The sequence below is a fragment of the Astatotilapia calliptera genome, chromosome 22 (genome assembly GCF_964374335.1).
Source record: "Astatotilapia calliptera chromosome 22, fAstCal68.1, whole genome shotgun sequence".
Classification (NCBI taxonomy): Eukaryota; Metazoa; Chordata; class Actinopteri; order Cichliformes; family Cichlidae; genus Astatotilapia; species Astatotilapia calliptera.
The window spans coordinates 4664060-4671380 of NC_137442.1; the positions used below are offsets into that span (position 1 = coordinate 4664060).

A 7321-nucleotide genomic window follows, 5' to 3' on the forward strand; every position below is an offset into this window, starting at 1 on the left:
CATTAGTTGTTTTTTTTTTCCATTTACATACATATAAGATTAGAGGACATTAGAGGCCCTTCAACAGATCCACTACTGTTTGCCAAGCCTCATGAGAAACCTCAGTGGAAGGGTGGGTATCAAGAAGCCATTCTTTAAGAAAGAAAACAGGGAGAAACAAAAAGACTGAAGTATGCTTAATTCATTTGAAAGGTTCAACTATATTCACACATAACTGTTGCATCCATTTTCCCCTGCAAAATCTAAAGACATGAGGGATGACTCCAGACTTTTCCACAGTACAGTACGTCCTTTAATCTTCCAACGTCCTGTCATCATCTCTTTTTTGCCTTTCCTTCTCTTTCTCCTCCTTCACCTCCCACCTCCATGCCAATCTCTCTTGATTTGGCACTGCAGGTTTACTTAGTTCCCTCTCTACACTGTTGACAGTGGCACAGGTTCTGAATCAGATATGCTCAAAGAGTGAGTGTGTGTGTGTGTGTGTGTGTGTGTGTGTGTGTGTGTGTGTGTGTGTGTGTGTGTGTGTGTGTGTGTGTGTGTGTTAGGGGCAATGGAGGACAAGGGGAGTCATGTCAGTGTATGATGAAACACACCTAGAGATGAATGCAGGTCCATTCATCTCCTTGCTCTCAGGCATCCATTCACAAAGGCTGATGGAGCGCACTGATAAAAAAGGATGAAGAAAATAAAATCAGCAAACATGAACGGTCTGACTGTGAGTAGGAGGGAACAGAGGAGCGAGGAACAAGTAGACAACAAGTAGTCTAAAATGGAATGAAGGAAGGATGTGAGGGAAAAGTACTGAGGTGAAGGAAAAAAACATGGATGAGGGATGGGGAGAATGGGGGAAAAGAAGTGGAGAGATTTATTGAAAAGGAGTAGAGAGAGATGCAAAAGGAACTGAAGTAAGCATAAAATGTGGAGCAACGGAAGGAAGAAAAGGTAAAAGGTCAAAGCAAATAGAAGACGAGTAGCATGAAATATGAACCACTGCATGCAATCACAATACATTTTAAGGATGTGGTTTCAATTAAGGACAACCTAGACCTGACCCTTACACCAACCTTCCTTTAATGCCACAAAATAACAGAAATGTTCCACAGGTAATTCAGGAATATCACGCAGGAAATGGGGAAAAAAGAAGAAAAAGGAAAGAAGACAAAAATGAAGAACTGAAGGAAGATAATGGACAAAGGAAAGAAGAAGAAAATGAAAGACGAAATAGAGGAACGAGTACTAAAAGGATGGAGTGAAGGATAGAAGGAAGGAAGAATGAAAGGCATGATGGTGGCAGTATAATCAGAGACCAAAGATGAACAGAAATAATCAGCATAATGAACACACAAAAAGCAAGAAGAAAAAATAAACAAAGTTAGGAGAAGAGGAACAAAAAGTATAAAAATGACAAAGATATTGGAAGAGAGGTAGGAATGAATGAGGGAGAGAAAGAATACAACAGCAGGAAAACAGAAAAGACAGGGAAAGAAAAAAAAGGTAAAACAAGAAAAAACAAAGTTAATCAATAAAGCAAAAACTGAATAAAGTCCATCCGACTCCTGAAAATGACCCAAAATGGCTGAACTCATTTAGCCTGTCGCAGCCCTTCAGTGGATATGATGTCATTGCCACACACTCACTCCTGCGCTCTCTCTCCCACTCTCGTGTGTGTGTAAATGTGTTTCAACAACACTTGGGGATTATGTGACTGAAATGAAGTATTCAGACAGCTTAGTGTCACAATTAAATGTGTATGATTTTGGCAAAGAGACGGAGAACGAGAGAGGAAGACTGACAGCGAACGGTGAAAGAGACACACACACAGACGGGCAGCGTCAACCTTCGGTCGCTCTGTCTGTCTGCCACTCGCTCTGCTTCGCCACCACTATGCTGTGATGGATTGTGGGAAGTGATGACACATGACAACTTCTACTGCTGTATTCATACACAGAGACACAGCAGACCAGGTGGCAACTTCAGAGAGGCACCTCTGCACACTAAGTGGGGGGTTTGAGTCATATCTCTCTCCTTGTCAGTTTGCTTCTGTAGTCCCTTTTCTTTCTTGACCCGTTCTTTCCTCCCTTTCTCCTCCTACTCCTTAGATTTTCTTATTTCGTTCTTTCTTCGTTTACTTTACAGGTGGTGACAGCAGTCACACGGTTTAGCCTTACCAGCATCCCGACAGCTGTAGCTAACAAGCTACCAGATGCTGTTAAACTCTGTTGGCCTCACAATTTTTAAAACTAATTTTACAGTCTGTTCGCTCGGTAACCTGGAAGTCTAAGTGGCTTCAAGGCAAGTTAAAAGAAAATTACAGATAAGAAATATTTCTTATTTTAATGGCTTTAACTATTGTTTCTAACACTGCACTCACAAAAGACCTTTTCCATAGCAGACACCTGGCCTTGTCCCAAAGGAAGGTACAGGTATTGCTCAGTTCCACTTAGATGGGCCCATCCTTTTTTGCATGATGGTTCACTGTCACAGTGTAGTGAGTCCTGGTTAATTTCACTTGTTTTCCCTGCACCAGTGTAAAATGTCTGCTGTACTGAAAGTCAGCCCTCAACATTCAGGCTCACAGAAACACTTCTGAAGCCTGCTGCCCAAAACAGCAGACTGCAAACAAACTAACAAACTTGAGGCTTCTCAAGACATCGACTGAAGTTGCTCTTTCACAAATATAACACATAGCAGAAGGCAGCCCGCTTACCAGACAGCCTCGTGTCTGGAAATACTTTGGTCCTCCATGTTTAAATGTTCAGGATGTGGGACACATGAAGAACACACATTTACTTCAGTTTTTTGTGCATATGGAACTTTGTACGAGGAAGCTGGCAGGAAAAAGACATTTGATGGACAATTTGACTGAACTACGCATTTGCGTTCTCACATTCAGCTCTTTTGGTTAATGCCTTCAAAGGTTTGGGACTGCAATGCAGGTATAAGAACTGCATAAAGCAAATTATGTACTGATAATCTTTAAAGTACAGTATGTGCATCTGAAATGTCAACAGAGAGCATACTCATTGCCCATGAGTATGGTGAACCACCCGCATCCCTAAAGCATTCAACCTAGGGCAAGCACTGGATAGTAATTTCACAGTTCACCAAGTAAATTTGGCTAATCTCTTGTCTTGTTTACAACCTGTCTGATCATCATCTCTGGCCCTTTTTTTGGATCTTGGCTGTTCACATGGTGTGTAAAACACTGTAATAAACCAGAATTATGCACTGACAGATGTAATCCCCCAGAAGCTGTGGGTATCCATCACACTGGGCCTCTGTGAACATGTGCAGGTGGTGTTACACATCAAAATTTGCATTGATGTCTGCTGTTATATTTCCCAGTATAATTAAAATGTACAACAATAACTGGCCTTGCAATCACTGAATCCTGAGTTTTTGTTTAAAGTATGCTAATGTGTGCAGAGGCTGCATCTGCGCATAGCTGTGCAGAGTTTATATCTGCCCTCATGTCTATATCTCCTTCATGAGAAATGAGTAATGTCAGCAGGGCAACCAGGCTTTATAAAACACATTTTCTGAAAACATCCCCAGAACATCATCCTCACAAATAATGAATTCAATATAGTACAGTACAGTCTGCAATTCTTCCTTTCGCTTAAACATGCACCACTTCGTAGCCCACAGATTCCTCTACCTGTAGACATCTACTTTAAATCTCGTGCTCTGGTGCAGTAACATTGTGGAAAAAGTATGAATATTGTAAGAATGAATGATTGTGCTAATTTGTTAGTGCAGGAGATCATGGCTCTGTGGTGTAGAGCAGCTATAATGATCCTGCTGTTCTTGAAACTAAAGGCTGCTAGTTGCAGCTTCAGACCTGATTTGTCCCTTTTTTCCCCCTGCTAAGAATTAGAGGCAACTGGTCTGCAGCCACAGACTGCTTGTGTCTTTTAAAAAGTTAAATATGTTTAAGCTCCTAAAAAAAATTTCTTGCTTCGACAAAAATCCCTTAAAAATAGCAAAATGTAAGCAGTGTTTACACTGATTTCAGTACTCCTTGGTGTAGAACCTACAAGGCAATAAAGACCACTGGATAGCAGTGCACACTGGAGATTAGAGAGCAGTTTCACCTTCTGTTTTCTTGTGCAGCTCAACCACCAATTAATTCCAATTTTGCTCAGCTCCTATTTGGTTATTGCCAGACTTTTGCAGGCATTCAGTGTTTCACAAACATTCAGTGTTTTCTTTTTAATGCACATGCTAACTACGGTAGAAGTCATTATAGTAATACGGTACTTTCATTACAGATCACTACAAGAAACATTAGTTATTTCAAATGGATCACTGAAGATCAGGGATTTTTTTAGCATTAGGAAAATATCACACTTTGGGTTAAAATATAGGAGTTTGCATGTTCTCCCCGTGTTTATGTGGGTTCTCTCCGGGTACTCTGGCTTCCTCCCACTGTCCAAAGACATGCACTTAGTGGAGATAGGTTAATTGGTTAATCCAAATTGCCCATAGGTGTGAATATGTGAGTGCGAATGGTTGTCTGTCTCTGTGTGTTGGCCCTGCGACAGACTGGCGACCTGTCCAGGGTGTACCCCGCCTCTCGCCCTATGACAGCTGGGATAGGCTCCAGCGCCCCCCGCGACCCTGAAAAGGATAAGCGGACGCGAATGGATGGATGGATGGGTTAAAATACAGCGATTATCAGTTGTGTCAGAGGTCAGTTTTTCAGCTTGAAAATCTTCTGAGGGGATGAATTACAGATGTAAACATATGTGATGCATATATACACACACACATATATATATATATATATATATATATATATATATATACAGTAAGTTTCTAAGTCTTACTGGCTGTCATGGAAAAAGGACAGTTTGTACATTTAGAAGAAGAAATGGTGCCCTTTTTGTCAACTTTTTAACTGCAGCTGTATATTTTAAACTTAATTAACATCACAAGTGTTTGCCCTATAAAGTGGAATATTTGTAGTCTCTGGGTTTTTTTATCACCTTTTCTGCTGTTGGACCATTATCTGTCATGGTCTAACCTCCAGTGAATCTGACAGCAACTGCAGTTGCCCCATTTATTCTCTTGTTTCATTTCAAGGTCCCTGACATGACAAAAGGCCGCCTTATCCTCATCACCTTTGAAGTCATGCTGCGTGTATGACCTCAGACTCACATGATGTTTTGGCAAGTTGAGGGCTTCACAAAAGGAAGGGGGGGGGGGGGGGGGGGGGAATATGGAATAAGACTTGCGGTGTGTGATAGTCTGAGCCAAAAAGCTACCATCCTTATCCATCACACCTTGTCCAGCTTAAGTACCTAACAAGAGATAAAACGCCTGGATCAGGCCAAACAGCCCACTGGCGTCAGAAACAGCATAATGAAAACTCTGCTGCCTCAGCAGTTGAACGGTGGAAGCAGGAGATCAGCACAGCCAAGATGTTTTTCCTCTACTACGAGGGGCATAAGGTCACACAAACATGTCCAAGATGTCAATCGTGATTGAATATAAGACAGAAATGTTGATACTGTTGCTCTCAGCTTGGGTATAGACCCTCAATAGCTCCAGCACTTCTAGTTTCTGAAACCATGAAATTAAAAAGGAACCATGCCAACATATATCCATTCATCTCAGTTTGAAGCTTATAGTGAAAGGCAGTAAACAATACCTATGAGCATATAAGTAAGAAAGGAATCCATATCCACACTCCTATCTAGTTGTTTCACACATCTGAAAGGCTTCTATTTCCCTGGGAATAGAAAATGGGAGTCTTTACTGTTAATGTCACACTGACCATCAACTCCCACTCTGCCATGTAACTCAATTACAGACTCAGCCACACTCATACAGTCTGCTGTATAGAAATAGACGGGATGAATAGTGTGTTTATACTACATGACTAGAAATTCAATTCACAGTGGGCTCAAGCCAAGCGTATATCCAAACTGTTGAATCAGCCACACGCACACACTGCTGGAACTAAATCATCATCAGTGCCAGAAGTGTTTTATCTTATTATGTTTTAAGGAAGTGTGTGTGTGTGTGTGTGTGTGTGTGTGTGTGTGTGTGTGTGTGTGTGTGTGTGTGTGTGTGTGTGTGTGTGTTGGTTGGAGTGAAGGAGCAGGAGGAGGAGAAGGGAGCAGGGAGGGGTTCATTCTCCTAGCTCTGAATCCCAATTTCCCCTGTCTGTCCTGGGGAGTGATCTTCACGCACACAGCCTGCTGCTTGCTGGTGCACCAGCTGCTGATGCGCGCGCGCACACACAGACGAATGATCCCGGATCTGATAGCTGCCCTACAGCTAATAATACTGAAGCAGGGAGAGCAAAAGGGGTGAGAAAGACGAGGTTTGGTGGGGTAAACAGTGGGTGGAGGGTAACAGATATGTGAGAGCCCTGAGGTGCAGTAAGACAGAAGCTGGAGAGGGCAAAACGCACATATGCGCAACAACCGGTTGGAAAATTGCAGAATGCAAATGCCTGTATGGTGAGGACGCGAAAAGGCATGTATGCGGTTTTTTAGAAATGTCACATCTGAATCACAGCTGCTTTCATCTGTCTGTCACTGGCAGCAACTTGCGCTCTGACTTCACGCGTGACAGGCTGATTGAGGAGGGATGGAAGGATTGCGCACCGGTCCTTACGTGTGTGCGCGTCCGGGTGAAAGACAGACACGCACGGCCATGTAACCAAGCACGCGCATCAATGACAGAGGGGTCAAAGCCTCGCGCACCGGCAGGCTGCGTCCTAGCCGTGACAGCACGAGCCAGTAGAAAGTATCTCGGGATTCACATACGTGCACAACGAGCCCCGTAGAAATGCAGCAGAACATCTCACATCTAACAGCCGGAATGTGAAGGGCAAAGCCAGAGACAGTTGTCTGAGACACGGCGCAACATTTTCACCTTCAGCGTAAAAGACAAGAAAGCAAAAGGGGGAAGAGAAGAGGGTCCAAATTGAGACATGACAAGAATCTACTCACTGTTTTCAGGAGCCCCGCACTCTTTTTCTTCTCTTTTTGCTCTCCGCGTCTTCTCTCCGTGCACCACAATCCATCCGTCCATCCCTCCGCTGGACATTTCCTGCGGCATAGAGCCTGATCGATTCTAATGTTGCGGGATAATGTCCTCGGGATGAAAGCGAAACAGCTCACCCCTCCCGACAAAAAAGAAAATAGCAAAGAATCGCGCGCACGCACAGTTTCGACCTTTCCTCCACTCGGCGAGGCTACATGTTGCTGACTGCTACCTCTCTGTCCCTCTCACTCACTCTCTCCTCTCCCGTTATTTTGTTAAAATTCAGTATGTACGCTCCGTCACCTAGCAACGTCTCTCTACC

The 7321-nt window shown here is 43.2% G+C and overlaps 1 long non-coding RNA gene across 1 annotated transcript; it reads right to left on the reverse strand.

Annotated features, from left to right (window-relative positions):
* Positions 1-459: 459 nt before the first annotated feature.
* LOC145423660 (uncharacterized) lies at positions 460-7106 on the reverse strand. Its single transcript, XR_013904718.1, has 2 exons — positions 6966-7106; positions 460-663 (listed from the first exon to the last, which is right to left on the reverse strand). It is a non-coding gene; the product is annotated as an uncharacterized LOC145423660 (long non-coding RNA).
* Positions 7107-7321: the final 215 nt, after the last annotated feature.